General features: G+C 47.6%; 1 protein-coding gene across 9 annotated transcripts in view; it reads left to right on the top strand.

Moving 5' to 3' along the window:
* The window catches only part of LOC125748732 (transcription factor HIVEP3), a 98,442-nt gene that overhangs the window by 13,996 nt on the left and 57,652 nt on the right, over window positions 1-26,794 (top strand). For 8 of the 9 annotated variants that reach the window (XM_049025246.1, XM_049025243.1, XM_049025245.1 and 5 more), the window contains exon 2: window positions 12,677-12,799. The gene's annotated coding sequence lies outside the window, so the exon portion shown is untranslated. Of the gene's footprint in view, window positions 1-12,676; window positions 12,800-23,544; window positions 23,672-25,344; window positions 25,425-26,794 lie in introns of those variants that run through there. The other variant, XM_049025241.1, reaches the window with a different exon arrangement.

Raw genomic sequence — 26,794 nt, 5'->3', positions numbered from 1 at the left:
CGTCTCCCTCCCTCTCTCCAGGCTCTTTCCCTTCACAAATCCTGGCCTTTTCCAAGTTCCTTCCCTCCTCTAACTCTGATGGTTGCTGTTTCCTGGCTCGTTCCAGCCCTGATGTAGTTTTGCCTCGCCCCACACTCATACCTCCACCTGCTCCTGCTGTTGCCTGCAGGTCAGCAGCCCCTACCTCAGGCTGAGAGAGATGCTTATGTACATGTACCACATCCTGCATGGGCCCAGCTCTGCTTCCCCCACTTCCACATCCTGTCCATCCATCCACAGGTGATGCCATGAGCATCTGAGGTCCCTCCTATCAGCGGCACCTCAGCTGTGCTGGAAGCCCAACATTTGCTCACGTGCTGGTGGTAAAGAACTCGGTCCACCCATGTGACTTCTGGGCCACTTCACAGCACCACCTTCTGACCAACTGCTCTGTGGTGTTCAGTCCCCTGCCTGCTGTGTCCTTGTCGGGCACCGTGATGAAGAAGATGATGATTATGATGATGAAAGCCGTTACAGGCTTTGGCCCTTTGCTCAGACCCTCTGTGCACTTCCCATGTGTGTCGGACAGGGCCACTTCCTCTGCAGGAGTATCCGTCATGCAGTTTGCTAAATTGTAGTTTTTGCTCTGACCTTAGAAAACGACAACCTCCTGACATCAAATTATATCAGCTTGCATATAAATCTGCAAAATATGAGTAAACTGTGCTGTGCTCAGAATAACTCTAGTCTCTATGTGCGTGTTTCAGCAAGGATAATCGTTTGTCATTTTGGCTTCCAAAGGCACATTATACATGGATTGCCTTTGCCCACGCGGCCTGCAGATTGTTTTCTGAGACTGTAATGTGAGACCCAGACCCGGATGGTCCCCCTGTACCTGCTAGTGCTAAACACAAGCTCACACTTCCGGTACACTCCCTCCTTATCACTCCTGCCAATCTCGTACTTTGGCTTTGCTTCCAGCTGGCTAAGTCCCAGGATGAAACAGAAGTGGCCAACGGCACCTTTTCAAGTCCCCGGTGTGGTCCATTAACTCTGTTCGGCGAATCTCAGGAGGGAGCTGAAGGCTCTGTGTGTGTCGGCTTTGGCGTCTCCAGCCTGCAGTTTCCTGCGCGTGTGCCAGCTACACAAGCGAGCGGGTGCTCGCTAACATAGATGCAAACGCTGGCACACGTGCAGAGATGCTTACGGAGATGCACTGCAGCAGTCACGCAGACTTTTTCGACACGCACGTCATGATGGACTGCGGAGATCACGGGACTTCTGGCTGAGCCGTGCTGTTGATATGCGACAGTATCTCCTGGGAGGCTGTTGCTGTTCGGAGCCTTGTGACTTCTCTCGTGACTTCTCTCTGAGAAGCATACCCAGCGAGTTCCCAGAAGGAGCATAGCTGGGCGGGGCTGTGAGGAGCAGGATGGAGAAGACAAGTGGCTGATTTGTGTGAAACACACATTCGATTCCTACCTGCAGGCCATGTGAGCATTATGCGTTTACACAAATTTACCTCTTTTTCAGCTTGCATATAAATTTCTGCTGCAATACTTTTTTAAATAGTTTTTTATTGATGGAATAGTTTACTCTTCTGCATCACAGGGGTTAGGGATGCTGGCACCCCACAATAAAAAAAATGCTTACGATTTTTTGGTTCTCTTGGTGAGCAGAGTAAAGAGAAAAGATACAAGAAACGTGAGACACAACGATCACTGCGAGATCACTGCGGGATATCACATGAGAGGCTGCCATAAACACACTTGGTATCCTCCAAACCAGCATTGTACGTATATTTTATACATTTACGAGTTACTAAACTTTTTGTGCGCTGTTGACGGCTTTTGCAATGGCATGAATAGTTCAAAAGGAAAATGATGGTGATGTGGTCAAAACTCAGTCTTGTTCTGTTGGGATCTGGAATACATTGTTTGTGAGAAAGAAGAGATTTCCTGTGAGATAAATGCCTTCAGCTTGGACCGCATGGTGTTATTTGGCTCCTGTGCAGGTCTACCGAAAGCTTACTATCACAAGTAGGACTATGCCGTGACTTTGACATTGCTCACAGCTAACCTTGACTTTGCTCAAAGCTAACTGTCTTGGAAATGGTACCTACCTGCAGGACTGCAGGATTCATCTGACCATTTTTGCCTCTGCGATTTCTTCCTAATATTGATGGTGCTGGACATATGGAGAAAACAGGTTCAGACATCCAATGTTTAATCTTGCAGCTTGTGTGTAGTTCTGTAGGTTCTGATTAGAAACGCCAGCAAAGGTTGAGTTTAATGCAGGTTTTCTTAACGGTCTCTGCAGTAACTAACAGTCTTGGACAAAAGGGTTACTTAGTAATAATGGCACCTCAAGTGGAATATAGCACTGGAATTTACTTTCAGGTCAAGTGGGACTTATTGTCACACCAGCCTATTCTGGTACGCAGCATACAGTGATGCAAGATAAAGTTCCCTGTACTATGGTTCTATCTAATGGCCTGTAAATGAATTAAACAGTATGTCGCATTGGAATATGCATCAGCTAAACCGCACAACAGCAATAATGGTGCCTGAAACCCATCGGGGGCGGGGGGGCGTTTATCACATTCATTGAGACTGAAAGTGGACTTATCTGCTAAGTCACACACATGGTTCTTTACACCAAGATCCACGTTTGTCTGAGTCCTCTTGAGAAAGACCTCAGGTGTTGGGGCAAACAGAACAGGGGCAGGTCAATCCCAGCTATGGTGGAACTTGCTGAATCCCTCCTCTGGAATCATTTAAGCACTAATGAGACTGACAAGACTGATGCATTAGTTTCTATTATCCAGCCAAAGGTGTACATTTCTTGCCGATGGGTTTCATGCAGCATTATGGCTTTTGTGCGGTTTAGCTGATGCGTATTCCAATGCGACGTACTGTTTTATTCATTTATAGAGAAGAACGTGCTCAATTTCGGCTGAGTGCCTTCCAATAATTTTCTTAACCACTTATTGGGAGCATTTCAGGACCTACATTGTTATGTACAGTCATTCAACCGTCTTCACAATAAATATGTTTAAAATTAATGAAGATTAGCAGTAGGGTAAATTCCTTTATACTACATGTATGCTATATGCAAAGCAAATCAATGTTGACATGAACGATTGGGGTATACTCCACCCATGTCACATGGCATGCTGTCTTGTTTGTTAAAGTGGTTACTTTCAGATGCTCTTGTGTCCTGGATGAGCTTTATGGGGTATATGACAAGCTCAGGTATGTTACCTCAAGTCTGCTGGAGTGATATTTTCAGCAGATGTTGGACATTCCTGGTTGTGAAGCCTGCAAAATACTGGGAGAGACAATGTGTGTGCACTCGTAAGAGATGGTAAGGCAGACATGCCAAGGCAATGGGAGTAAGCAAGCAAACAGGGGGATATGTAGCGGGTATACAGATGCGTGTCTCCAGTTACCACAGATGAACAGTGCAATAGCAGGCAATGATTTAAAGAGAAAGTAGAGCAGAAACGTTAATCCAAAAGCAAAAGTGGTAAAGAACTATAGGTGGTCAGTGATTTTCAAAACAAGTTCTAGTGTCCCACTCCCTAATGGCCTGAAATGCCATTTTTATCTCCACTGTTGTCATATCAAAATAAAAGTCCATCCATCCATTTTCTGTAACTGCTCATCCTGTTCAGGGTCACAGGGATCCAGAGTCTATCCCAGAGGCTACGGCTGCAATATTTATATAACCCAGGATGGGACCCATTGCTGCAAAATAAATGTGTAATATCCAAACTTACAGGTACAAAACCAACTACAGACACTCCTCTACTTACGAACGAGATACACTCCGAACGGCCATTCGTAACTTGAAATGTTCGTAAGTTTGTTTTTCAACATCATTTTATACGAAAGTACAAAGAATTAGGATGCTGGTAGTACGCACGTTACGCTGCTGTGCGGCGGGAGTAGGGGCCAAAAGTCGAACTAGGTGGAATTGACACGCAGGAAAAAAATTGATGTTGCAGACAGGAAACAGGAGCCCAATGAACACAATTTGGACTTACTGTCCTCTTTGTTCATATGACTGAAAGTCCGTAAGGTGAAAGTTTGTAAGTAGAGGAGCGTCTGTACTAAATGATTTGCAAACTCTCAAAAAATAAAATTCTCCAGAATATTTTGTAAACTTAAATATGGCTCCATCAGGCTCTTCTGTGAAGTCTAGAGCAAGCAGTGTAGACCATCATCTTGGTGTCTTTATCAGTTGGTCTTTATTATTTCCTGTTGACTGACCAGATTATCAGTTACAAACTTTTTGGGCAAGAATTCATATGGATGAAAAGACTCAAGAGTTCTTTATTGCCAACACATCCATGTACGAGTACACAGTGCACTGAAATAATGTTTCCCTTGGGCTGCCTTTGGTACTACACATTAATACAAATACAGTTAATAAATACAATAAATATTTATATTTAAACCCAAGAGCTATAGATTCACTCCAGGGTGCCTTCTTCCAAAGACACATCCGCTGTTCCTGTCTCATCTGCAGCAACTGTCTATCGCAGGGTTACATTTCAGATTTGATGAGAATTACAGGTTTATGTACTGTAAAGGATGGAAACATGCAAAACAAACTTTATCATTGCGTATCCATCGTTGCCTCATAAACACACACTCAGAGGCCTGACCAGGTGACTGATTACCCACCAGCCATTTTTGGTGCCTCCCAGTAAATCCTGGTACTTTGAGTAACAAATGAAAACAATCATATCTGTGTTTTTTGAATGAGCAGGCGCTGTTGCGACACTCACATCCTAGGCAGGGAAACAAAAGCATCTTGCTGAATCCTGTGACTGATAATTACTGACTTCGTCTTCGAATTGCCAAGCGTCTCTTTCAAAATGGTAGTTTGGGACCCTTCCATGCATTGGGGTCACACGGAGTCACCCACCATTCGCAGTGTCTCATAGGGTGTCCATCAGGGTCCTGATTATTCACTCGCTCACCCTCCAACTCTGCTCGCTCTAGTTGTCATTGTACATTTCGGAGCCATGTCAGAGGAGTGCGAGTATGCGCTGGGCCCCTCTTGAGTGGTGCTGCTGGGGCAGGCCGTCGGCCTGGAGACAGGTTTCATCCTCAGCTGGAGCTCTGGGTTCTGGCCTGCACTCCGGTGCCGTTGTGAGCCTAAGTGGTATTTTGTCCCCAGGATATTTGAGTTAAAGCGGTGGAATGCAGATGGGCCCAGATGAGTCTGCTACCCTGGTACTGGGTCCACTGCCGTGTCCCAGAAGGCATCCTGCAAGTGGTGCTTTGTCAACAAGGAAAAATCGAATAAAAAAACATAAACGTAATTAAAACAAGATAACCGAATAGTGTGGTGGTTAATGACCCAAACTCCTGGAGAAAAGGTGATGGTATAGAGGTCAGCTGGAGCCTGGAGTCGCTGCACTGTGAACCAACACGGTGAGAAACGGTGAGCTTGAGATTTGTTAGAGGTATAAGGATCCGTCAAGCAAATGAATAATGCTTCTCTGGGAGGCATGTTGGCTCGGTGGGCTGTGCTGGGGTCTCCCACCTGTGGTGTCCTTGCCTCCATTTGCATGCAATCTGCCTGTTCTCCCCCGTGTCCATTTGTGGGGCTCCTCTATGTGCTCCGCTTTCCCCCTGCATTCTGGAGGTGAACGGGCCTCGCTGAGGTGCACGTCTACTGTGGGTGTCTGTATCTGTGTGTATGTGTGTAAGTGTGTGTGCCATTTTTATACACACACATCTGTGGTGTTCCAGCCCCCCCCCCCCCCCCCCCCCCGCAGCCCTGACCAATGAGAAGTTGCTATAGGATGGACTGATGGCTGTTTGCAGAAGCCTGTCAGTCACCCTGGTCACTTTATGATCACCTGCTGGGACAATAGTGCATATACAGTTGAAACCAAAAGTTTACATACACTGTATAAAAAGACATATAACTTTTTTTTTCTTACTGTCTGATATGAAATCATACAAAACCCTTTCAGTGTTAGGCCTGTTCGGATTCCCAAAATAATTTATATTTGCTAAATGTCAAGATAATGTGTGAGAGAATTTTTCAGAGATTTTTTTAGTACTTTCTTCAAAGTCAAAAGTTTACATACATTTGCTTAGTATTTGGTAGAATTGCCTTTAAACTAAATGACTTGACGCAAACGCTTTGGGTATCCGTCCACAAGCTTCTCACAACAGTTTAATGGAATTTTGGCCCATTCCTCCTGACAGAACTGGTGTAATTGAGTCAGGTTTGTAGGCCGCCTTGCTCTCACACGTCTTTTCAGCTCTGACCACAAATTTTCTATGGGATTGAGATCAGAGCTTTGTGATGGCCACTCCAAAACATTGACTTTGTTGCCCTTAAGCCACTTTGTAACCAATTTTGCAGTATGCTTAGGGTCATTGTCCATTTGGAAGACCCATTTGCGCCCAAGCTTTAACTTCCTGGCTGATGTCTTGAGATGCTGCTTCAATATTTCAACATACTGTTCTTTCTTCATGATGCCATCTATTTTGTGAAGTGCACCAGTCCCTCCTGCAGCAAAACACCCCCACAACATGATGCTGCCACCTCCGTACTTCACAGTTGGGATGGTGTTCTCAGGCTTAAAGGCTTCCCCCTTTTTCCTCCAAATATGACGATGGTCATTATGGCCAAACAGTTCAATTTTTGTTTCGTCAGACCACAGGACATGTCTCCAGAAATTAGGGTCTTTGTCCCTGTGTGTATTTGCAAAGTGTAATCTGGCTTTTTTATGTCGCTTTTGGAGTAATGGCTTTTTCCTCGCTGAGTAGCCTTTCAGCGCATGTCGGTACAGGACTCGTTTCACTGTGGATAGTGATACACTCTTACCAGCTTCAGCCAGCATCCTCACAAGGTCTTTTGCTTTTGTTCTGGGATTGATACGCACATTCCGCACCAAAACACGTTCATCTCTTGGACTCAGGAGCCGTCTCCTTCCTGAGCGGTATGATGGCTGGACATTCCCATGTTGTTTATACTTGCGTATAATTGTTTGAACAGATGAACGTTGCACCTTCATATATCTGGAAATTGCTCCCAAGGTTGAACCAGTCTTGTGGAGGTCCACAAATCTCTTCCTGATGTCTTGGCTGATTTGTTTAGACTTTCCCATGGTGTCACAAAAGGAAGCAGTGTGTTGAGGTGTGCCTTTACATACATCCACAGGTGTGCCTCCAATCAACTCAAGTGGTGTCAGTTAACCTATCAGACGCTTCCAAAGCTATGACATCATCATCTGGGCTTTCCCAATTAGTTTTAAGACATAGTAACCTTAGTGTATGTAAACTTTTGACTTTGAAGAGAGTACTAAAAAAATCTCTAAAAAATTTTCTCACACTTTTTCTTGAAATTTAGCAAAAATAAATTATTTTGGGAATCCGAACGGGCCTAAAACTGAAAGGGTTTTGTATGATTTAATATCAGACAGTAAGAAAAAAAAGTTATATGTCTTTTTATACAGTGTATGTAAACTTTTGGTTTCAACTGTAAGTCTATCATTATCCTGGAGGCTAGTTGCTTTCCTGCTTGCGTTACTGAATCACCGGCTGAGCAATTAATTAGGCAACTCAGAGGTAATTAAGAGCCCTGTTTGCGGCTTCCTGTTGGTGGCCCTCCATAGGTGTCCCCTGAATGCAGGCTCCCATTGCTGACCCCTTGAATGCCACCCTCTGTAGGCAGCCCTCCTTAGGCAGTCCTCTGTATGCAGCCTCCCATAGGTGGCCCCCTGAATGCCTCCCTGAATTCTTCATCACAGGAATGAGGGGGCATGTTGCCCTTGAGTGAAGGGTCTGGAGCTCTTCCTGGACCGTGTGCTTACGCAGGGCTGCAGCGACTCTCTGCACAGGAGTGCCCTCTGCTGTGAAGCACAGTGGCACTTACGGAAAGGCCTCTCCCTTCTTGGCAATTCTAATTGCAGTTAACTGTTGGTGCTGCGGAATAGCAGGGAGGGCCGGGCAGGACCAGTGTCTGCAGGCTGGGTCACGCGTGTCACAGCCTCGGTCTCGTGATGCCCAGCCATGGATTCAGCCCAGCAACGCGATATGACGCTGCTCAGAGCACCGGGAATCTGTGCTGCATGTCGGCGCCTGGGTTTCCGATCTCTTCCGGACAGACTGAGAAGAAGCTGACTCAGATGCACACGGGCAGTTAATGGTTGTGCTGTGGCTGGTGTGCTGTGGTGTGATGGAGGTAAAGAAACAGGTGCCACTTGCTACCTGCCCTTTCTAAAAGCTGCTTCCTGGGGGGTGTCAGCCTGATTTGAGGGGGCAGGAGGGGGGAAGCCTGCTGCAGCTGATGTCCCAGTGTGGTATCCAAAGATCTGTGTAGGGTGCAGAACGCCCTGCCTGCTCCCTTCCCCCCCAGCACAGTGACTCGCCCCGGCAGGTTGGCCAGTACTGGAGAAAGCACAGTGGCCTGCTGTGAGTTAGCAGCTGGTGTCACCATCCGGGCCATGGTCCAGGAGCCCCCCCTCCCCCAGGGAATGACATCACCTTGGTGCCGTGTCCGATTCACCCGCTGTCTTTTCAGACAGACCATCTTGTTGACCCTGAGCGTCCGGCCTTTCTTTTCCAGACTAAGCATGCTTTTCAGGCTGTGATGGCTCTCCAGGTGGTTTTTAGAACCTGTGGGGGGGTTTAGAGATGATGCTTTTAGCCAGGCTTCCGACTGCATGCGTAGGCCTTTTGGGAAGCAGTGCTTGTGATCAGCGCCAGCCAATTAGGCCTCACCCTGAAGCTCCATCGATCGGATGGGATCCAGTTTCAGCTCCATGTGTGACAGCCAGGTGTCAGGCTGCTGGTGCAGCTGGGAAGGGCTGCTGTTGTTCCAACAAAGCCAGGGCTCATCGGCGACTGAGGGGGTGGGAGGGCGTCCCAGCTGGGGGAGGCTGCTGGTTTAGGGTCGCCCCCGTGCTGCTTATCCATCCTGTAATGCTTGCGAATAATATGAGTCGTGTGTGTATATGCACGTGCGTGTGTACGTGTGTGTACATGCGTGCGTGCGTGCATGCGTACCTGCAGGTGCCTGTACATTGTGGTGATTACCGTGTTTATACCTGAGCCAATGTGAAGGCATGTCATGCTGGTCCACATGACCAACAGTAAAGCTCACATTTTGCTGTTATGCAGCAGTTACTAAAACTGGGTAGCAAACTGGGGTGTCTTTATTTTCCAAACGTGCATAGTTTGCCGTTAGGGGAGGTGTGTCTCCACTTGCTGGAGGGTGTTGGTGTTCCCTTGGATTAGGTTGGGTGGGGGGGCTATACTACTTGCTGGATCGATGTATAGATCTTCTATGGAGCTGAAGGGGTTTAAGGGTAGGATTCCCGTGGGGGAGCTGGGAGCTTCTCTGGCAACTGGCATGTGTCCTGCTGCCTCAGTCTCAGATTCCAGCTTGGCTTTGAGATGGCTCCGTTGCAAGATATGCCGACTTATAAATGCGGAGCAAGGTACCACCGCATAGGTCAGGGCCGTAACCTGAGGGCGGGGGCTCTGATTCCAGGCCTGGCTCTGTGCGGTTGTGAGGTTTGCGTACTCTTACCATGTTTGTAGGGTTTCCTCTCGTATGAGGCATCAGACATGTGGGACTGAAGGATGCTGTGTGTTGGTGCATGTCCTGTGGCAGGCTTTGGGCCTCTGTGCTGGATAATGTGTGTGGAGGAAGATGTGTGTGCAAATCGATGGCACACCTTTACATCTCTGAAAGCCCGGAAATCTGCAGACACACATCAGTATGTTTGCGATTTAATATGTCTGTGATTATCTTTCAGCAGAGGGACCACACTGAGGGCTACAGTGTCACCGTCTGCAATTCTGATCCGTTGATTCTTTCTGAGAGGCGTGATGGTGACCTCCCTGGGAGGGGCCGTTCGCCTCCCCACGTCCTGTTTTTTCCGCGTGTCATTTCCACTCTGATGCTGTTTACTAGGGAGCTGTACTTGCTGTGACAGCCACCCTCCCCTTCACAGCCAAACTTTGTCCCCATCCTCTCTCCGTCTCTGCTTTGCTCCCTCTACCAGCCATGATGACATATGCTATGTCTATAGCTGTGTGACTGTCAAAGGAACATCAGTAGGGAAGGGGGGTGGGGGGGTGCAGGCTGCCAGAGGCTTGTTTTTTACTGTACCAGTATGTGTGTGGTGAGGGGGGGGGGTTGCCCTGGGCTGGAAAGTCCTTCATCTACCAACCACCCTGGGGACTTCCTGGTGGGTTTCTGGATGCTCCAAAAAACCCTACACACAAACACAACACACACACAAACACACACAACAATTCATTTATATAGGAAAAACTCTAATCCCAGTCACGACACCCCTTATACCTCTACCCAGCCCTAACCTTAACAAGTAAACAACCCAAATACAAGACTAATGGCATTTTTTACTTTTTTGATTGCATTCACAGATTTTTTTTTTATAAAACTGAGGTTATCCAAATCTAAAGATGTAAATTTCAGGTTTTACTACACTTTGGGGACAATTTGGTCCTCAAATGTGATCTATGCAAACCCACACAGACACACAGACAGACACACAGAGGTTTATAATTATACCTTTGTGGTGACTCATTCATTTATATAGGGGAAAACCCTTATCCCAACATGATGACCTTAAGCCCAACCCAGTTCATCACAGATGCACACAAACATGCAGACACACATGCTAAAGTGTCATATTCCTGACAGCAGAGGTCCCTGGGAGAGGCTCTGCGGCGCCCCCCCCCCGGTCCAACACCTGGCATCACTCCCTCGCCTTCCTGGGCTGTTTGGCGCTGGCTCACCGCCGGAGCGTGTGCGTGCTGCTCTTTACGCTGGGTGTTATCCACTATCTGACCAGGGAAGCAGGCCACTCGCATCGTGTGGCCTGACCGGAAAGTATACCTCTAGGGTTAGGAAACCCCTGTGCTGCTCCATTCCTCATGGCTGCCGCCATCTGGAGGGGAGCTGAAGCCAAAGCGGTGTGATATTATCCCACCCTACCCCCATTGTTGGGTCACCCTGTCGCCCCAAAGGGGCCAGGGGATAAAATGCTGGAGGGGCGACGGTCCGCAAACTGCAGGCTCCAGAACAGCCGAGAAGATGCCATCGTGTTCTTCTCTTTGGTGTGTGGTGTTGCATATATGCACAGGTACAGTGTGACATGTCAGAGACAGCTGGTTTGCAAAGGCAGCTCCGCCGCGTGGATCTGCTATGTGAGGAGGGTGCAGTTTTTGTGGCTCAGTACTTATATGCAGTATATGTGATGAACACATGCTAAGGCCTGTTTCATTTCTGATTTGCTTTGAGCTTTTCTAAACTTTGGAGTGCTTACAGACAATATGGACTAAATGTGTAATCTGAGCTGAATTACATTTGCTTGCTTGCTTGGATGTACAGAATAATAGAAAAACGTTGAGTATTGTTTTGTTATGTCTCTTTGTGCAGCATATAGCTGCTGATTAGTGATGTGAATAATCTGTGTAAATCATGTTACAAGTATCAAATGGCGTGCCATTGCATGGATGAGAATGTCAAACAGTTTATTTTTGTGCTGACTGTAGGGTGGCAGTGATTTTACCAAAAGCATGCTGTCTAAGGTCTGGGCCGACTCCAGAGTCGTATGAGTCCCGGGTGCATGATTATGTTTGACAGATGTTAAGTGCTCTGTCTGATTCACTGCCATTGTCCATGGCCCCTGTACTTTTGAAGAACGATGCAGACTGGTGTTCTGTTAAGGTGATCTGTTAAGGGTATGTTTGTGAGTCTATTCTGCTTAGAGATTTCCCTACATAGCATTTCTAAATTGTCCTTTGTGTGTGAGTGTGTGTGTCCTGTGTTGAACTGGCATCCTGACCAGGGCACCCCCTGCTCCCTGCCCTAGCACAGGGGTGGTCAATCTTATCTGCAAAGGGCCGGTGTGTACAATATGCAGGTTTTTGGGATAACCTTTAGGTCAGCTGTTCACTGTATTGCTAGTGTTTCTTCCATAGCCAAAGAGCAAGAAAGTTCAAGTTGAAACGTTACCTAACATTGTTCTACTCTCAGTTACATCACATCAGGCTCCATTCCATTGTGTTCCATTCCATCGCGTTCTCTTGCGTGTGTTCCATTCCATCGCGTTCTCTTGCGTGTGTTCCATTCCATCGCGTTCTCTTGCGTGTGTTCCATTCCAACGCGTTCTCTTGCGTGTGTTCCATTCCATCGCGTTCTCTTGCGTGTGTTCCATTCCATTGCGTACTCTTGCGTTCTGTTCCATTACTTATTATTGAGCTGAGTGGTCTTTTGCGTTGGGGCTCCTTATTTCACAGGAGTCGCATTTGACTGCACATTATCCATGTGACGCCTCCTTTTTGGTTGCCCAGCGACTGCAAGCTTACGGGTGCAGCTTCTCCTGTCACCTTGGCGTTTACCATGAATATCCTGCGCCGATTGGAATACGGGATGTCAAGGAATCGGACAGACTGAAGCAGCCTGTTTTCAGAGCCTTCTTCGGGGTTAAAATATTAGACAGTGCTGCTTCCAAAGTAGTCTTACCTGCACTTCCTCTTTAGGAAACAGTTTCCCTATTCCTAACTCTGCATGTAGTGATCTAGGTGAAGCACATATGCACCTATCAGTCTGTAGCGATTAGCACTGTAGCTCCTGGTTTTAATGCTGTGCCGTGCTTTGGTTCTCTGTCTGTCTGTCTCTGCAGGATTGCCTTGGAGGGCTCCTCTAACTGACACCCTGCACAGCTGATGCTCATTGGCTGGGATTGCACTGCCAGGAGCTGAAAGATTGCAGAAGGGACCAGTCAGAGCTCTGCCATCAAAAAGGGGTAGGTCTGTCTCTGGATTCCTTAATCGCTATTGGTTGGTATTTGCGTCGGTCGGTCGGATGGGGATGAACAGTAAGCTGGGATGCCAGCCAGTTTGGCCAAATCAAAGCAAACCTCCACTGTGGTGGAAGCTTCATCCCCGTTTCAGGCCTTCTCATGGAAACCTGGGGAGGGTGCGTGGGCTTGGGTGTCACCCCCACTGCCGGAGGCCATGGCTGTCCCCCACATGGCTGCGATCAAGGTCACACTTATGCCCCCCCCTCACTCCGCCTTGGCTGAGTCGCGTCGTCTGCTCGTTGTGATCATGTGACTGGGGGAGGAGCTCACGGCACTATGCTGCAGGGCCATGTTTTGTATGGCGGAGCAGGTTATTAACGGTCACACAGATCGCATCTGTGTGTGAAGGCGCACAGGCTGATAGGACAGACTCACTGTACGATGGAAGGATGGGGAGTGCTTTGGGGACATTCAGGGACTGAGGGGAGGGGAGCTTTTTTTAACAAACATCTGAGTGCATTCACGTCTCCATGTTGAATCACTGATTTTTACCCACAGTAGCCACTAGGGGGCACTTAGGAATCAGCTGGTGTCTCCAAAATTGGGTGGCGGAAGGGGGTGGTCCAGGAGAACCTGGGCACGTGACCGGGCCTGAAATGGATTATGAGCTATGTCCATTAGAGTAGCGGGCGCCAAACCGAGGTGTTGGGCTTGGCTTGCGTTCCGGCCTTGCTGAAGTGTCAGACAAAGGAAGGGCTGGACGCCAGCGCCGATTAAAACCCCCAGCCCCCCACCTCAAGCATCCGCGAGTCAGAGGTCTATGCTGTTAACTCCCCACCCCCCCTGCATTGTTTAACCCATCATTCCCAAACAGAGAAACAGACAGGCAGTGTGAGTTCTGTGATTGACCAGGTGTAGCAGGGCTGCTGCGGTCCTCCCAGCCCCTTCCCAGGTTACACACAGCTGACAGTTATGTCCTGGGCTGAGCATGCCCCCCCCCCCCCTCCGTTGCACTCACATAAGGCATCTCTCTGAGCTCACACCACACTGTGTCAGTTTGTACACCAGAACAGTCCTCACTCTGTGGTGATGGCCGGCACAGCCCATCCCAAAACTCAAACACCTCTGGGTGGGGCAGCAAAGTGGAAGTACTGGGGGGGGGAGGTCAGCACACTCAGGGCTTAGTATTCCAGACCCCCCCCTTCTTCACTCCTCCTGATGTACTGGGTGACGCAGAATGCGTCTGTCTGACAAGGAAAACAAACAGTTGCACTGGTTTCAAAGCTTGTGTATATGTGTGTCCCCTGCCACTTCCCATGATTCCACAGTGCTTTCTCTGCATGTCTGGAACACTCCTTTTGCACTGGTCCTGATTGTTTCTGGATGTGGCCAGCTTGCTCTTCTTTTTACTGCTTACTTTTGGTCCAGTGTTCAGGGAACAATGAACAGAATGACATCGCAGCACCACTAAGGGTGAAATTTGAGATGGCACTGAGGATAAGCATAGTACATGTATTTCACCGTGGGGGACACAGACATCACCGCCATCTGTAGGCTAATGGTAAATGCTGAGGAAAGTATGGCAGCTCAGTTTAGTTTATAAAGGTCTATAACCTTTGAAAAATCCCGTCAAATGAACAATTTAAGTCCTACGGTAAAGGTGTCACTCATTCACTACTGAGACTCTGAGATGCTGACTGACTTCTCCATCTAAGACTCTTACACACCGGCCAACCTCTCCGTCTGGGACTCTCGTGCTCCGGCCTTGTCTGTCTGAGACCTTGACATGCCTGCCGGCTTGCCTCTCCATCTGGGACTATGACACACTAGCTTCTCTGTCTGAGACTCTGATGTGCCTACAGGCCTCTCTGTCTGGGACTGATGCGCTGGCGGGCCTCTCCATCTGGGACGCTGATGCTCACGCTGGCCTCTGTGACTGAGACCCTGATATGCCTGACGGTTGGCCAATCTGTCTAATACTCTGACATGCCTGCCGGCCTCACAGTCTAATACTCTGACATGCCTACCGGCCTCACAGTCTAATACTCTGACATGCCAGCCGGCCTCACAGTCTAATACTCTGACATGCCAGCCGGCCTCACAGTCTAATACTCTGACATGCCAGCCGGCCTCACAGTCTAATACTCTGACATGCCTACCGGCCTCACACTCTAATACTCTGACATGCCTACCGGCCTCACACTCTAATACTCTGACATGCCTACCGGCCTCACAGTCGAATACTCTGACATGCCTACCGGCCTCACAGTCGAATACTCTGACATGCCTACCGGCCTCACAGTCTAATACTCTGACATGCCAGCCGGCCTCACAGTCTAATACTTTGACATGCCAGCCGGCCTCACAGTCTAATACTCTGACATGCCAGCCGGCCTCACAGTCTAATACTCTGACATGCCAGCCGGCCTCACAGTCTGGGACTCTGATGTGCCTGCCGGCCTCACAGTCTAATACTCTGACATGCCTACCGGCCTCACAGTCTAATACTCTGACATGCCAGCCGGCCTCACAGTCTAATACTCTGACATGCCAGCCGGCCTCACAGTCTGGGACTCTGATGTGCCTGCCGGCCTCACAGTCTAATACTCTGACATGCCTACCGGCCTCACAGTCTAATACTCTGACATTCCAGCCGGCCTCACAGTCTAATACTCTGACATGCCAGCCGGCCTCACAGTCTAATACTCTGACATGCCAGCCGGCCTCACAGTCTAATACTCTGACATGCCTACCGGCCTCACAGTCTAATACTCTGACATGCCTACCGGCCTCACAGTCTAATACTCTGACATGCCAGCCGGCCTCACAGTCTAATACTCTGACATGCCTACCGGCCTCACAGTCTAATACTCTGACATGCCTACCGGCCTCACAGTCTAATACTCTGACATGCCAGCCGGCCTCATAGCCTAATACTCTGATATGCCTGCCGGCCTCTCTGTCTGGGACTCTGATGTGCCGGACAGCCTCTAAGCCTTACACTGTGTCTGCGTGTGGCAGTTACAAAACAGTTGGGTATATTCAAGGTTGTGGAGGGAGGAGAAAAAACATTGTTTGAGTAGTAATAAGAAAAGGGAACGTAAATCAGTTTTGAAATTTTAGCATGTGCAACATAATTTTTTTGCAAATGTGCAGTGGGAGGGGCGGGGTGGCAACAAATGGATGAAGGGGGAAAGTGAATTTTGGGAAAAGCTGCTTTGCAGTATTCATTGTGCCTCAGATCTTGCTTTACAGTGTTTGCATCTTGCTTGGGTGTGAAACCCTCATCTTGCCAACATTTGTGACAATAGCTTGAACTCCAGAAGCTTGACTCTTGGTGAACAGGCGTATGGTGTGCTGTCAGTCAATGGATTATTCTGCCTTGCACTGGTCCTTTAATGGGTGCCATTGGGTCTTGTTGGACATCAGACATTAATGAACAACAGTTCCGCCTGTGGGTGGGCTTTGATGTCCTACTAACTCCTCCCACATGTTGTTATTGGCCACTTGGTCTGCTTGTGAGGAGCATTCGTTTTTCCCAACATTTGGATCTTAGAACATTTCTCATCTCTTTCTGAATCTCAAGTCATGTGCATCACCGGTGCCACTGGAAAATGACCATACACAAAAGCGATAGTCATGTTGTTTTTGCTGGCTGCATCACAGCCAGGTATACAGGCTGCTCCCTGGGGGGGTCTCCTGTGTCCCCCAACAAAGACAGCAGTCACATGGTCATACAAGCATCCACAGCCAGTGACATTTCTTGCAGTGGCAAGAATGGTGGTAATGTGGCAGGAGCTGTGGTGCCTTGATCAGCTCTGCAGATCTCAGGGCCCTGCATTCCCCAGTACATGGTGTGCCTCAGATAGTGGCCAGGCTGGCCCTCTCTCTCTCTCTCTCTCTCTCTCTCTCTCTCTCTCTCTCTCCCCCCCTCCATCTCCCCTTCTCCTATTCTCACTCTCGGCCTCCCTTTTTCGCTCTCTCTTGGCCTTTCTTGTTCTCTCCCTCTCCACCCTTTCATTCTCTCTCTCTCTTTCATTCTCTCTCCCCCCGTCATTCTCTTTCTCTTGCCCTCTCTCCCCCTTGATCTTTCTCCTTCTCTCATTCTGTCTCTTCCCCTCTCGTTTTCTCTCCCCCTCTCTCATTCTCTTCCCCCCCCCCACTCTCATTCTGCCCCCCCCCCCCACTGATTTGTTTCCGTTCTTTCCTGCTCATTGTTTACTAAACCGTGTTGTGCTCTGTTTAATTATTCAGCCGCACACGTCGGCGTGTTTCCAGCAAAAGAGCGGCTGTTCGGGGCACAGCGTCTATGGTCTGCTGGAAGCCCGCAGCCCGCATGCACTAATGAGCCGCCTGCACCCCAGGAGGCACCCTGATGGGTCTGCGGTGCCCCTGTCAGGTGGAGTAGAGGTGGTGGTGCCACTCTAGCAGTTGTAAGCTGCTACCTCTCCCCTAAAAATAATGGGGTTTAGAGCAGCACCCTCCCGCACCCCCTGCAGGCCACCGAAGCTCCAGTCATTATCTAGGGCGGTTTGTAATATCCCAGATTGTTGCATCAGTGTTCTTATGTTTTGGTGCTGGTAGGATACAATGAGCTTTCGCAGGCACAGGTCACACTGAACTGGCTGGGAATTTTCCATGGGCTCTGTGATTGGGCTCCTCCTGCCTTTGGACGAGTCTGATGGGCTCGGGAAGGCGGAACTCAACTGGCTAGTTCCGGCGCTCCGGCCTGGTGACTGACTGCCATTTATAAGACTCCCCCAATGAGGTTGCTTGACCCTGAGGCCGGTCGATAACGCGGACATGGGCAGTCTGCCAAGGCGCCGTGTTTCTTGGCGCGGTCTTTGATGACACCACCTCAGCCGTCTGTGGCAGCTCATGGCGACAGGAACAGGAACAAAATGGTCGGGTGTGCTTCATTTTTTTTTCCATTGGCGAAGGGGGAATCAGCGTGGAATCTCGCCTCCACAAGGCCTGCCTCAGCCATCTGGGCGTGGCTAGCACCGTTCGGTCAGGAGTCACATGTCGACATATGTGCAGCGTTTAAATGAGAGGGAGGATATAGAAGAGGACGTTGCAGACTACTCTCAGACATTCTGATTTACCATCATTTATCGAGCTTTTCTTCCCACGTCCTTGGCTGACAATAAGTTACACTGCATGTTGGCTCACACCTGCCCATGTAGTGTCCTGGAAATGGGCAAGCTTGAGTGAGGATATCAGTGTATCAGTGCACCAGTAGGTCAGGGTGTCAGCGTGTCAGGTCACCGACACGTCATGGTGTCAACATGTCAGGACATCAGTGTGTCAGGGGATGAGCACACCAGTGCGTCAGGGCACCAGCACTCACCAGCGCATAAGGGTGTCAATGTGTCTGGCCCCCAGTGCATCAGGGGTGTCAGTGCGTCAGGGTACTAGCACACCAGTGCGTGAGGGTGTCAACATGTCAGGGCACCAGCTCACCAGAATGTCACAGCCAGGCCCTTCCTGGGATGGGAGGGTGAGTGTCAGTCAGGCTCTTCCTGGTGGGGTGTGTCAGTCAAGTCCTTGCTTGGCCTTGAGTGGGATGTGGTCCTCATGGCTGCCAGGCTGCTGTCAGGTCTACAGTAGTCCCAGCAGAAGAGGCCTTATGTGTGACGGGCTTGTTGAAGGGTGTATGCTAATGCAGAGGGACATGGGGAGAGGCAGCCAGATGTCCACTGATCACATTGTTTGTGTCTGTTTGTGTGTGTCTGTTTGTGTGTGTCTGTGTGAGTCTCTGTGTGTCTGTGTGAGTCTCTGTGTGTCTGTGTGAGTCTCTGTGTGTCTGTCTGAATCTCCGTATGTTTGTCTGAGTCTCCGTATGTCTGTCTGAGTCTCTGTATGTCTGTATCTCTGTGAGTCTCCGTATGTCTGTGTCTCTGTGAGTCTCTGTATGTCTGTGTCTCTGTGAGTCTCTGTATGTCTGTGTCTCTGTGAGCCTCCGTGTGTCTGTCTGTGTGAGTCTGTATGTCTGTGTCTGTCTGTGTGAGTCTCTGTATGTCTGTGTGAGTCTCTGTATGTCTGTGTCTCTGTGAGTCTCTGTGTGTCTGTCTGTGTGAGTCTCCATGTCTGTGTGAGTCTCCATGTCTGTGTGAGTCTCCGTATGTCTACATGAGTCTCTGTATGTCTGTGTCTCTGTGAGTCTCCGTGTGTCCATCTGTGTGAGGCTCTGTGTGTCTGTATCTGTCTGTGTAAGTCTTGGTGCATCTCTACATGTCTGTGTGAGTCTCTACATGTCTGTGTGTATCTGTGAGTCTCTGTATGTCTGTGTGTCTGTGACTGTATGTCAGTGTCTGTCTGTCTATCTCTCTATGAGTCTGTGTCTGTGTGTGCATTTATGTCTGCTGTGCCTGTTACTCTGTATTTTTCTGTCAGTGTGTGCCTGTTTCTCGGTGTATCTGTATTTTTCTGTCAGTCTGCGCCTGTTTCTCTGTGTCTCTGTGTTTATCTGTCAGGTTGTGCCTGTTCCTCTGTATATATGTATTTCTCTGTGTTTTTCTGTGCATTTCCCTGTGTCTCTGTATGTTTCCCCGAGTCCCTGTTAGTTTCTCTGTTTTTCCGTGTGTCCCTGCATGGTTCTCTTTGTTTCCCTGTGTCTCCCTATCCTGCAGTTTTGTCTGTGTCCCTATCTCTTTGTATGTTCCCCTATTTCACGGCATGTTCTCTGTGTCTCCCTGTGTTTCATGTGTTCCTGTGTGTTCCTCTTTTAGGGCTAAACAATCTGAGGAAAATATCTAATCATGATATTTCTAACAGATACCTCAATTATAATTTGATTTGTGATATTTTTTGAAAGGCAAGCTTCAGTTCAATATTCGGTATATAATTTTAAACACAAGACGCAGCATTACCACATAAGATATCATCAAAATATTAACTGGTCTATATTCTAATGCTAGGAAACGATCTTAAACATACGAGTTGCTTCCAACATTACTTTTTGAACCCTTGTACATACCTCAGGTCTTTAGTGATCCAGCATTTACATATTTAAAAATCAAGTGACAAGTAACGTAACTGTGTTAACTTTTATTGAATATCTCATTCCTGAACACTAAGAAAAGTTTCCAAGCAAACTGAACTTTTTGCATCATCATATGATGGTGATGCTCCTATGATTCAGTGTGGGCACTGTTTCCAGATTATGCCACGTAATCTTCACTATAAATTTGAGGCACAATATATTAAAATTGTTTTATGGTCATTTATTAGTAAAGTAATAGCAATTCCTGAAAGTTCCACATGCACAATTAGCAGAGAACAATCAAATATATAACACTTATCACATAAACTGTGACTTTGTTGAATTAAGTAATAATAATAATAAAACAATTACAGTAAACAAAAATCAATACGAATCTCGCAGGTAATGCTGCTCATACCCCTAATAATTATGGAGTGATTCCGCGGTTGTGTAAAATAGATTTGTGTGCTTGCAATTTAGTTGTGTACACCCGTGCCGAGATTTGCACACTCGCACATTTGCACATATTTTCAGAAGCCAGAATTCCCTGCATTCCAAGTGCACGTATGCTGGGTGCATCTCTAATCCTGATTCATAGTTGTAAAGTGGTTACTGAATATGTGCAAATGCAAAGTTGAAAATCTGCGATTCACAAGTGTACAAAGCTTTATTTGTAAACACAAACTCTGCTGCATAGGTGTACAAAACTAAAGCACAAATGTGCAAATCTGTGCATGGGTGTGGAGAACTAAGTTACAAGTACACAAATTTGTTTTATACAACCACGGAATTTCCATAAATAATAGAACCTTTCTGAAAACAATCTCTGACCATGAAATAGGTAGGTAATTGCCTTATAACTCGGCAGAGGATTCATTCGTTCACACTTCTCGCACACTTATGTTCGGTCAGCATAACTGGCATGTGAGGAGCACGGCACTTCTGATTGGTCAGAATGACTGTCATACAGAGAGGACGGCATGAATTAGTAAAACTATTTTCACGACAGTTTTAAACTATGGGTCACAGAAGCCGTATGATGTATATCCTAAATCGCAGCCTTTGTGATTTAATAATTGCGTTGTTTCAAGTTGCGATTTCCATACATTTTTTTGCCATATTCTCTTTGTTTCCCTTTTCCTCTACGTGTTTCTCTGTGTTTCACTCTGTTATTTGTCTCTGTATTTCTCTGTGTTTCACTCTTATTTGTCTCTGTGTTTCTCTGTGTTTCACTCTGTTATTTGTCTTTGTGTTTCCCTGTCTCTCTGTCTGTGTTTCTCTGTGCTTCCCTGTGTTCTGCTACATGCTTGCCAAGCAGCAGGGAGACGCACCCTCTGGCTGTGATCCTCCCAGCTGGCCAGTACCCTGAGCTCTGGTGCATTTGATGGAACAGTTGCCAAGCCCCACTCCTGACCCTGGCTCTGGAGGGTGATGGTCGTAATGGGGAGGGGGTTCACTGGTTGGCCTTAGGCTCCCATCCCCTCCCAGCAATGCCAGCTTGGCTTTCTCTGAATCCCAGCCCCTCCTTCTCTTTCACCGGTCTGGGCCGCGGTCGATGGAAGCCCTTCATCACGCAGGCAGATTTCCTGCTAGGCTGATCGATGAGGGTCCAGGGCTGGGAATAGGCGGCCCGCTTCAGTGCCGATCCCTTTGATTCTGTCTGAACTGCAGCAGTGGATTCTGGGTAGCCCTTGCCTTCAGTTTTCTTCGCCTGTTCCTGCTGTGCTTCCTTGCTCACCTGGGGGCTGATTCCTAGGCACTTGCTGCAGTTCTATGCTCCTGCCTTTTTGAACATTCAGATGCTCACTATGGGGGGTAGGGGGGTGGAGGGGGTGGTGCTGCCCAGCAAGCCCCCTGGCCCCATTCCTGAGCTCTATTCCTGCCCCCTGGCCATCACAGTCCAACCCAAGGTCTGGGCCATATTCTGGGTGCTTGGTTAGAAATGGTAATAAATTATAAATATTTTATCAATTTCAAGGATAAATTATACAGGTGAGCTTCTGGTCATATATAATTCATGTTTTTTTTTATTTCTGGAACTTGTTGGCTTTTTATTTGTACAAAGAGATTTAAGTTATGAAAGCTACAGAAACTTCTGGAAAATGTTCTTGAAGGCTTATACAGCATCTACAGTGTATGTATACCATAGTCTCATAGCTGCAGGGTGTTAAGTTTGATCCCTGTAGAATTTGCATGCAGAGTCTTCAGTGCCAAGTCGTTTTTTTTCTGCCTACTCTGGTTTCCTCCTGTAGACTTCAGGCATGTGGTGCGTTGAATCCATGTCTTTTAATGGCCTGTAGTGTCTCCTGCAATGCGCTGGCATATCTTCCTGGGTGTTCTCTACCTGTGATGGACCTGCATTTTCTCCTGGATATCCCCTACTTCTAATGCACTGGCATTTCCTCATGGGTGTCCCCTACCTGTGATGGACCTGCATTTCCTTCTGGGTATTCTCTACCTGTGATGAACTGACAGTTCCTCCTGGTTGTCCACTACCTGCAAGGCACTGGAATTTCCTCCTGGGTGTGCCCTACCTGTAATGTACTTTAATTTCCTCCTCGGTGTTCTCTATCTGTAGTGCACTGGTATTTTCTCCAGGGTGTCCATTACATGAAATGCAGTGTGATTTCCTCCAGGGTGTCGTCTACCTGCAAGGCACTGTCATGTCCTCCTGGCTGTCCCCTACCTGCGGTACAATGGCATTTTCTCCTGTGTTTCTGGTGCTGGGCCTGGTGTGCAGGTCAGGGCCAGATCCTCTGTAGAGAGTTGAAAGGACTTTGCACTGCCAGTGCTTGGATGCTTCCATTTGTGGCAGATTACGGTAGTTATTTATGAAAATTGAGTATCTTCCACTTTTCATGACTGAAGGTACGCCTCCTGCCTTGTCTCTCGAGATCATTTTGCCCATAAATTTTTTTTAAATTATGCCAAGTTAATTTTGCCTTTTCCAAGGGAAACTGTGTTATGTGCACCTTGAACAAGTAGACTGGTATTTTTTAAAAAAAGTTTCACCCTCTGACATCGCCAGGAGACCTTACTGTCTTATCCGTTCTCCTTAAGAATCAGACTTCACTTTTGCGTGACTAATTAATTTAAAATCTCCAGAATATGCAAAGGATTTTTTTGTTGATTCTCACCCTGGAAGTGAAGCTCCTTTACAGGTAGCTGTGCACAAAAAGCGTGATTTCCTTCCTGATGTGAACTTCCTCTGATGCCCCTGAGATGTCTGATCGGTGATGTTGAGTCGGTTATGAACCAATGATGCTCTACCATGTGTTCTTTGTGGTAGAGGAACGTCAAGGACAGGATGGGTGTTACGCTTGTGGTCTCTGACGCCATTGCATTTTTGTGTGTGCCGCTGTTGTTAGTGATGCCTAAGGATCTCCAGCAAGACAGGAAATAATGTGCACCAGTGACTCATGCACTGAAAATATCACACAAGTTTAAAAGGTCAGAGAAAAGCCTTAAGTTTGTTGTGGTGTATTTTAGAGCAATGAATACTTTCTAAGGATAGTACCAGAATTCCAGTGGTCACTATTCACTAATTCATGATTTTTTTCCTGTTATTTTCTTACCAAAGGGAATGAACATTAACAGTAATGAAATAAATAAATTGAAATGACTATGATTTGATGTAATTTTACAAGATTGTGAGTTACGGAAAACCTTTGCTATGGGAACATAATTGGACGTGTGTTTTATTTTTGGAGGAGAGGTTTGGTCACGTGTCCTTTGTAGTGGAATCCCAGTTGGCTGTTCTCAGGTAACACTGCCTGGGGTATCCCTGACCCCACCCCCACTCCACTCCAAGATCAGCTTTTAGAAAACACCAGCCTCTATCATCTGGAGGAGCTACATCAACCTTCCTGCTCAGAACAGCAGACCCACAGGTGAGGATGGTGCCCTCAGAGAAAGGGCCATCATTGTGGTATCCAGTTTATGTAATTTCCAGTCAACACTGGGCACTGACATAAGCAAGCTGTCGATCTTGTGCTGTGTTAAGTATGCACGCTTTGTCTAATTAATCAGCTTGGTTTGGTAAGTCTTGTTAGGTTGTTCCTTGGCATTGGTCTGATTTAATCTGGCCGTACATTTACGTTGCATCACCTCCACAGGCCAAGTATAACACATGCTTGATTCAATTCAATTATTAGTTTTCAAAATGTGTAAAGGCTTCCCTGAGGTTCTCTCGGTTAATGCTTCCAATTTGGAAACACCTTTGTGGCTTTTGTGCTCTGCACATTGAGGACCTCCAAATTTCTACTGAGGACTTCATCGGAATCTCATGTCCGTCTGACTAGGTTTGCTGGATGAAACTTTCTGGTGATGTGAAGAACAGAAGCCATGTAGGTTGCCGTGGACACAGGAGGTTGGATGAGACAGCATCCTATACTGAGCTTGGACAGCAATGCTAGCATTTGGGCAGTAGATGGTGCCATTATGGATGTGACAGAGGCAACTAAGGGGCAACTTAAGGGGCAATTAGCCACTTCTAGGGAATTCTTCTTGCTCGGATTTCCTCAAGTAAACTTTGATGTATGTAGGGAGATGTAGGTAATTGGAACCCCCCCTTCACTGACCTTAGACCTTAGACTTGGCCTGTTTGCATAATCCAACCACATTTCATGGTGGTTGGTGATCACCATGGTGACCAGCCTTTGTTTTGCCATGAGGCAGAGCTCCTGGACTTGGTTATGTAGGGTGTGAGTGCAATGCCTGCTGTTGACCTCACACTTCTCTTTGGATTGTGGCCTCCCTCCAGTACTCAGTGAGATGCAGTGCACCTGAACTGGACAGCCATGATGCTTGGACTTTAAGGTGACCATTAACTCAGTATAGATATTTCTGGTGGCTGTTGTCCAGTAATACTTTTCTGATGGCGTTCTCTGATCGTCTGCTTGTAGCCTTTGTTATGGTGGCACATTCATTGGTGCTCAGTGGACTGAGCATCGGCAGAATGTGCTGTCTTGATTGGACAGGTTTAACTTGTCTTGTGAAGCCTCATTTTGCAATACAAGACAGAAAAGCTTGGAAAAAAAACTTGACACTGTAGGGACATGTCTGCAAGACAAACTTTATTTGCTTAAAAAATAAAAAGGAAGAGCAAAGACTGTTTTCTTTGTTATCAATTTTCATCTGTTTAATAAGTTTTGACAAGTTGGCATTTAGAAATTTAAGGGAAATCCCCAGAAAATGCAGCTGTCAGTGAAGTGGGTGTGTTGATGTATGTGGCACAGAAAAGGGTTCAAGCCCATCATCTTTCCCTGTGGAATTTTTCTGCAGAGCATTTGGGGTACTGATGCTGGAGCAGTGCAAAGGTGTTGCATTCTTGGCTTGGACAGTGGTGCTAGATCTGAAACACTTTAAAGCAGTACTTACCTGTATCATTTCATCTTCATGAAAGTTTGGCCTGTCCAAGCATAGACATTAACTAGCTGGTTGTGGCTGCACGTTTAAGTAAGTGACAGGGAGCAAATTTGTTTCATAAAAATAATAATAATAATAATAACTTTACTATTAAAAAGCAAATAATGTTGACAAACCTGGCCCATTTTTCCCACAGAGGGGGGATTTTACAGAGGAAAGGAGGCTGCCACAGAGGCTGTGTAGAACTTCCTGCTTCCCAATGACACAGTCAAACATGTGAGAAAACGCCATGAGCTTCAGACAGCTGCAGCATTAATGGGTGTTTCATAAGCTGCTTCGTTTCCATTAATCAATCTTCCTTGGTGACAGAATTTCAATGCTTTCCTTTGTCATTCTAATACTTGTGAGATTAACTTTGCAGTGGCACAGTTTTGGCATGGCATGGCGATGGCTATGGTGTGACATGGTCATGCTGTGCTATGCTGATTGCGTGATGACACGATGGGGTGACACGGCCATGGAGATGGGGTGACATGGCAGTAGTGATGGTATGGCACAGTGATGGTGCAGTACGGCAATGGTTATGGACTGGCACAGGGATGGTGTGGCATGGTGATGGTGTGGCATGATGATGGTGATGGTGTGGCATGACGATGGTGATGGTGTGGCACAGTGTTGGGGTAACGGTGATGGTGTGGCACGGTGTTGGGGTAACACAGTGATGGTGATGGTGTGGCACGGTGATGGTGTGTCATGGTGATGGTAGTGGTGTGGCACAGGGATGGTGATATGGTGATGGTGTGGCATGGTGATGGTGTGGCATGATGATGGTGATGGTGTGGCATGACGATGGTGATGGTGTGGCACGGTGTTGGGGTAACGGTGATGGTGTGGCACGGTGTTGGGGTAACAGTGATGGTGTGGCACAGTGTTGGGGTAACACAGTGATGGTGATGGTGTGGCACGGTGATGGTGTGTCATGGTGATGGTAGTGGTGTGGCACAGGGATGGTGATATGGTGATGGTGTGGCACGGTGATGGTGTGGCATGACGATGATGATGGCGTGGCACGGTGTTGGGGTAACAGTGATGGTGCGGCATGGTGATGGTAATGGTGTGACACGGTGTTGGGGTAACAGTGATGGTGCGGCATGGTGATGGTAATGGTGTGGCACGGTGTTGGGGTAACAGTGATGGTGTGGCATGACGATGGTGATGGTGTGGCACGGCGTTGGGGTAACACAGTGATGGTGATGGTGTGGCACGGTGTTGGGGTAACAGTGATGGTGTGGCACGGTGTTGGGGTAACAGTGATGGTGTGGCACGGTGTTGGGGTAACACGGTGATGGTGTGGCACGGTGTTGGGGTACCACAGTGATGGTGATGGTATGGCACCGCTCCCTCATGCCTCCAGCTCTGGCCCAGGGGGTTTCATGTCTTGCCTCTCTTTGTTTGCGGTTTGGGTTAAATGTCTTTGCCCTGCCTAAAGCATTATACACACAAACTGTATTGATATTATATGATGTAATCATGCTGTAAAGATTCCTGTCTGCTTACTTTTAATGTTCGCTTTTACTAGGTTGTGCTGTTTTTTTTCTCTTCCCTCCCGGGGCAGTTCCCACTGTGCCCATCCCCCCACCCACCCA

Source organism: Brienomyrus brachyistius, chromosome 9 (assembly GCF_023856365.1).
Source record: "Brienomyrus brachyistius isolate T26 chromosome 9, BBRACH_0.4, whole genome shotgun sequence".
NCBI lineage: Eukaryota > Metazoa > Chordata > Actinopteri > Osteoglossiformes > Mormyridae > Brienomyrus > Brienomyrus brachyistius.
Note: the sequence above shows the minus strand (reverse complement) of the source record. Positions and strands in the feature narration are given on the sequence as shown.